This window comes from Rhinopithecus bieti, unplaced genomic scaffold, assembly GCF_001698545.2.
Source record: "Rhinopithecus bieti isolate Rb0 unplaced genomic scaffold, ASM169854v2 scaffold_35569, whole genome shotgun sequence".
NCBI lineage: Eukaryota > Metazoa > Chordata > Mammalia > Primates > Cercopithecidae > Rhinopithecus > Rhinopithecus bieti.
In genome coordinates, this window is record NW_016815046.1 from 63,730 (window position 1) to 70,746 (window position 7,017).

The following is a 7,017-nucleotide window of genomic DNA, read 5'->3' on the forward strand; positions in this document are numbered from 1 at the left end:
AGGAGGTGTCGACAGGGAGAGGCATGGTCTCATTTGCTGCTTCACGAATGAAAATCCAGTGTCTGGATTAAGGAGAGAAGGTAATTCCCGAGTGGCTCAGAGTCTGGGAAGGGTGGAGGCTCCAGGACGAAAGTTCGGCCGTCCATGATTTCAAGGGGACTATAAAAAGAGGGTGCCTTTGGTGTTGCATGGAGTCTCATGAGGGTGAAAGAGAGGTTTTTTATTCATGACTGTTGGGTTTCTAGAGCCGGCTTGGTGAGTTGGGCTTTAAGGACAGAGTTCACTTTTTCAACTTTGCCTGAAGATTGAGGCCTGTAGGGTGTGTGGAGAACCCATTTAACGCCTAAGGATGTAGAGATGCCTTGGGTAATTTGACTGATGAAGGTGGGCCTGTTATTGGACTGGATGGATATTGGGAGTCTGAAACGGGGAATTATACGCATGATGAGAGTTTGTGTGTGATGATATTTGCACCCTCTGAAGTTGTTGGGAATGTTTCTACCCACTCAGAGAAAGTACAGACAAAGACTAGAAGATAGAAGAACCATTTTTTGGGCGGCATGTGAGTGAAGTCTACTTGCCAATCTTGCCTGGGTACCTGGCCCCAGGCTTGTTATTAAGTTCCAGTTTTATTCCATTGTGGTCAGAGAAGAAAGTTGATATAATTTCAAATTTATTTATTTATTTATTATTTATTTATTTATATGTTTGTTTTATAGTAACAGGGTTTCATTCTGTCACTCAGGTTGGCTGGAGTACAGTGATGCAATCATAGTTCACTGCAGCCTTGAACTCCTGGGCTCAAGTGATCCTCCTACCTCAGCCTCCGGAGTAACTGGGACCATATGAATGTGCCATCAGTCCCAGCTATTTTTTTTTTTTCTTTTTGGTAGAGGCAGAATCTTACTATTTTGCCTAGGCTGGTCTTGAACTCCTGGGCTCAAGCAATCCTCCTGCATTGGCCTCCCAAAGTGATGGGATTCCAGGCCTGAAGCACTGCACCTGGCCTTTAAAAATTTTTTTAGAATCTTATTTTGTGTCCTAACATATGGTCAATACTGGAGAATGTTCCATGTCCTGATCAAAGTAATGTGTATTCTGCAACTATTGTGTAAAATATTCTGTAAATATTTGTTAGGTCTACTGAGTCTATAGTGCAATTTAAATTTGATGTTGCTTGCTTGTTTTTCTGTCTAGATGAATCTATCCAATACCAAGAGTGGGATTTGGAAGTCCTCAGCTATCACTCTATTGAAGTATATCTCTCCCTTTCAATCTAATAATGTTTGCTTTATATATCTAGGTGTTCCAGTGTTAGGTGCATATACATTTGCAATTGTTATATTCTTTTGCTAAATTGATTCCTTTATTATTACATAATATCTACCTTTCTTTTTAGCTTCTTATTTGAATTCTGTTTTGTCTGATGTATCTACTGCTCATTTTTTTGTTTCCTTTTGAGTAGAGTATCTTTTTCAATGACTTTCTATGTGCATCTTTGCTGGTTAAATGAGTTTCTTGTAGGAAACATATAGTTGTGTCCTCTTTCTTTTAATTAACTCAGCTAGTCTATATCTCTTAAATGAGAAATTTAATCCATTTGCATTCAAGGCTTTTATTGATAGTTGAGGACTTACTCCTGTCATTATTAATCATTTTCTGGTTGTCTTGTATATCCTTTGTTCTTTATTTCCTCCCTTATTATTTATTTTTGTGGTTGGGTGGTTTTATGTACAGATAAGGTTCGATTTCCCTTTTTCCTTTGTGTATCGGCCCTACCAATGAGTTTTATAGTTTTACGTGTTTTCATTATGGTGATTAGGGTCTTTTCACCTCTAGATGTATGACTCCCTTGAGCATTTTTGTAAACTTGGTCTAGCGGTGATGAATTACCTTAATTTTTGCTTGCCTGTGATATATTTTATTTCTTCTTCATTTCCAAAATATATATTTGCTGGGTATAATATTTTTGAGCCGTCTTTTTTTCTTTCAGTACTTTGAATATTATCACCCCTTTTTCTCCTGACCTGTATAATTTCTGCTAAGAAATCCACAGTTAGTCTAATGGGGATTCTCTTGTATGTCATTTGATGCTTTTCTCTTGCTGTTTTTAGAATTATTTATTTGCCTTTGCCTTTTGACAATTTGACTATAATATGCCTCAGAGAAGCGTATCAACCTATTTGTGATTCTTTGAGCTTTCTGAATCAGGATATCAGTCTCTCTCCCAACACTTGGGAAGTTTTCAGGTATTATTTTATTAAATATGCTTTTATTTTTAGATGGAGTTTTACTCTGTTGACCAGGCGAGTGCAGCAGCATGATCTCAGCTCATTGCAACCTCTACTTCCCAGGTTCAAGTGATTCTCCTGCCTCAGCCTCCCAAGTAGCTGGAATTACAGGTGCCCACCATCATACCAGGTTAATTTTTGTATTTTTAATAGAGACAGGGTTTCACTATGTTGGCCAGGCTTGTCTCAAACTCCTGACCTCAAGAAATCTGCCTGCCTCGGCCTCCCAAAGTGCTGGGATTACAGGCATAAGCCACCGCACCTGGACTTATTTCATTAAATAAGTTTTTTATATCATTTCCTTTATACTCTCCTTCTGTAATGCCATAATGCAAATATTTGTTTGCTTAATGGTTCTTCATAACTCCTGTATGCCTCCTTTATTCTTTTTATCTTTTTTGTTCGTTTGCTTGTTTTATTTCAAATGACCTATCTTTAAGTTCAGAAATTCTTTCTTCTGCTTGGTCTCATCTATCATTGAAGCTCTCAGTTGTATTTTTATTTTATTCGTTGAATTCTTTAGCTCTAGGATTTCTGTTTGGTTCTTCTTATTGTTGAATTTCTTATTCAAATCATGAATTATTTTCCTAATTTTATTGAGTTTTCTGTCTTTATTCTCTTTAATTTCATTGAGTTTCTTTAAGATTATTATTTTGAATTCTTTTCCTGGCATTTTGTGTATTTCCTTATTATTGCAGTCCGTTACTAGAGAATTACTGTGTTCCTTTGGAAGCATTATGTTTCCTTGCTTCTTCTTGCTTAATGTGTCCCTACACTGATTTCTACACATCTGGTGGAACAGTCACCCCTTCCAATTTCATGGAGTAGGTTTTATAGGGAAAGATTTATTCTCATAGATCGGTCTTGGGGAGTAGGTTCAGAGCATTGTGTTGGCTTTGTTTCTAGGTGGATGCAGTAGTGTAGCATCTGCATAGTTTCTTCAACTGTGATCTTTCCTTGCAATGTTTGTGAGTATCTCAGTGTCCTAGGTTGAGAGATTTTGTGGCAGTGGCAGTGCAGCTTTGCCATGGTGGGCTTGCCAGGCCTTTCTCATGTCTGAGTGCATGTATGGCCACATTGGGTTGGCCAACTTCGGGTCTGGCTCACTGTGATTTCATGCCATGGGGCTGTTTCTCAAGCCTGAGGGGGCAGGTGTGTAGCTGCTTTGATGGCCCGCCTGCTTGCCTTCTAAGGATTGCCTATGGGGCTATCTCCCAGGCCCAAGATATGAGTGCATGGCTGTTTAGCTGCCTGGAAGTGTGTTTGCCAGGGCAATCCACAGGGCCATTTCTCAGGTATGGGATGCAGCCACACACCTTCTTGGCTGGCCTGGGTGCATGTCTGCTGGGGGTGGCCACAGAGCTGTTTCTCAAGTGTTGATTGCACATGCAGGTCCTTTGGGCAGGTCAGCAGCATGTTCATGGTAGGGATGTGGTCCCATGCTGCTACTGTGTCTTAGGCCCTGGGCATGAGCACAGAGCTGCTCTGTGAGCCCAGTGGCATGTCAGCTGTTAGGTGGATCAAGGACCTCTCTCACTTCAGAGAGGGTGTGCAGCAGTTTAGCTGGCTTAAGGGTAGGCTCTCCTTGGACAAGACTTCCAGACTCTTCTTCCAACTGTAAAAGCAGACAGTGTAGGTTGGTTTCACTGCTGTGCAGGACCAGAGTCACAGGCAATCCTGGGCCCAGACTCCAGGCAGCTGGAGTTGTGGGATTCGGCCACCTGTGTGGGCTTCACACAGCTACTCAGTCAGCTTCTCGTTTCTCCAAGCCCTGGTTGTGAATGTGAGGCAATCCAAGGGTGTGTTCATGGAGGGAGTAGGTGCTATAGGCCTGTTTTTCAGGCCCTGTACATCTGCATATGGCCACTCTGCTGGCCTGGGGGTAGGCGTGTCAGTTGTTTGATGGGCTACGACCTCTCCTGCTTGAGGGAGGACATATAGCCATTTGGCTGGCTTAAAGGAAGGTTCACCCTGGGTGAAACTGCCAGACTGTTCCTTCAGCTGTATTGCAGATGACAGGGGTTGGTTTCACTGTGGTGCAGGACCAGAGTCACAGCCAATCCTGGGCCCAGTCTTCATGCAGCTGGCCCACATGTGGGCTTGGTGGAATGAAGATGGAGCCCCAGTGCTGGAGAAGTGTAATGGTTATGGCCCCCAGAGCAGGGCACAGTCCGGAGATGGCTCTGATCTCAAGATGGTGCCATGCTGCAGCAGCTTGGCTCACTACGGGAAGGGTGTGTACACACCCTGTTCTCCTAATCCAGAGTGATACAGCTATATGGATTCCCAGAAGCTCTTCAAACTGGGCACAGGGCTTGCAAGGACTGTGGGATTATTTCATAATGAGGACTGGGGTCATTTACAGTGGCAATGGAGACTGGCGGGGTTCTTTTAACTTTTCCCTACAAGGGGACTTCCCTCCTGTCTCTGGGCTGATGCAATTGTGGCAGGCAAGACGGGGCTACAGATGCCATGTGCCTCCATGGTACTCTCTTGGGCTTCCAATCACTACAAGTTCCCCTCTACTGCCCCACTGCACCTTAATGCTCTCTATTCATAATTCCAGTTAAATATTAGCGGTTTATTCATTCCCTTGGTCCTGTCTTGTGGCAGGGATAAGAACTAGGCATTTCTAATCAACCTTCTTCCTGACGTCACTCATTCCAAAATTCTTAGTGTGAGTCACAGTTTAAAAATTTGAAAGCTACTGGTAGTGGTTGAGAGTTTGAGTGCTATAGTCAAATTCCTAGGTTTAAATATTGACCCTAACATTTACTTAATGTGAGATCTTAGCAATTGTTCTCACTTCTCTGCATCTCAGTTTCTTCACATGTAAGATGGATTGATAATGGTATCCATGAAAGGGGTGGTTATGAAAATTAAATGATTTAATGTACATAAAGCTCATAGAATGGTGCTGGCCATTTACAAAGCTCAATAGATATATAAGCAGCAGCAGCAGCACCTTCATATAACATATGCCAAGTGCTGAACCATAATCCAGTGTCTGAACCATAATAAAGACTCAGTAGTGGTTTGTCATTGTGGAAGAGACTTCTGGTGCTCACCATACCCATTCACTTCTGTTTTCTGGCACACAGGAGGATGACACTTCCCCATCCCATTGAAGATAGGCCTGACTGGGCCCTACCACCAGATATGGTCAAAGGATTATAGGTAGAAGTGATGTGTGCCACTTCCAGGCCTGAGCAATTGATTGCTCATTTGAGACTCAGGTTCTATTTTGCCTTCCTAAGCCAAACCCTGAAGCCTTAGGTTGGGACAGCAGGGAAACAGTGTGGTAGAACCTCCATAGCTTGAGTCCTTGGGTGAACATGAGTCCTTATGTGAACAGAGCCTACTGCCACCCTCAGCTCCACCAGCTTGTGTTGGACATGTAGCATGTAACCTTCATTTGTTTATAGCAGTTTTATTAAGGCATAATTTACATACCATATGATTTACCTTTTTAAATATACAATTGGGTGGTTTTTTGTATATTTAAACTTCTACCAGATCTCGCAGGGCCTTGAATGCCAGGCTCAGGAGTTTAAGTTTTATCCTGTGTGAATTGGACACTTCATAAGAAGTTGTCTTTTAATTCAAAATGTGTTCAGATTATTAAGGAAATAATCTGACAAAGAGTATTCCCCATTTGCTTCTGGCTTCTTCCTAATTTTTCCCAAATGTTATAAGTTGTATTTTCCTTCTTAGCATCATGTCATAGTTACATGACTTTGTTTTCTACTTTCACCTTAACATTACCTCATGTATGTTTTTCTCTGTGTCTTTATCATCTTTACTTTTGATGGCTACACCTTATCTCTTGCTATTGTTGGATATTTATAGTTTTACTTTATGTATACAGCATTTTAAAAATAAATACACATATGTGTATACCTGTGTGCAGGCCTAGGAGTAAGGGGAGGCAAGAGCCAAGGACATAAATGTAAGGAAGCGCCTACCTTCTGGCATGAAAATTTGCACCTATGTACCTCATTTGCCTTACCTTGGTCCCAGCCCAGCCCTATACCTCTGTGCGTGTGTGTGTGTGTGTGTGTGTGTGTGTGTGTGTGTGTTTTCCTTTTAAATGATTTCCTTGGGAAATAATTCCCATGACGGGAGATTACTGGTTCAGAGCATGTTAAGATTCCAATCACTAGAGTGTTTCTCAGGAGGATTCCATTGAAGAATTTTTTTCCCTTTTTCAAACTAAATTTTGATATGTATACTTATCAAAAGATGGGAGATCAAAAATCTTGAGATGTGTACATTTTACAAAGATTACAGAGGCAATGGGGGATGTTAGGGGGCCATTACAATAGCATGTCTCAACTAGAGTGCTATTGTTGCTATAGAAATTCCACTGATACAACTTTTCACATTTGCATGGCCCAGCCAAAATATTCTGGGTTTATTTATTTATTTTAGAGACAGGGTCTTGCTATGTTGTCCAGGCCGGTCTTTAGCTCCTGGGTTCAAGCAATCATCCCACCTCAGCCTCCTGAGAAGCTGAGACTATAGGTATCACTCCAACTTTAGACACAGTTATACCTTCATGCAATCAAGCTGTATACTCAATTATTATCAAAACAGCAACAAAGCCTCTGATATTGAGTCCATGTCCCTAACAGATGACCCTTCTGTGTGTACCAACCTGGCCACTCAAGGTGTATCATTTTCACAAGAGATTAGCTCTTTGGATTTGGATCCAGGAGTTTCAATT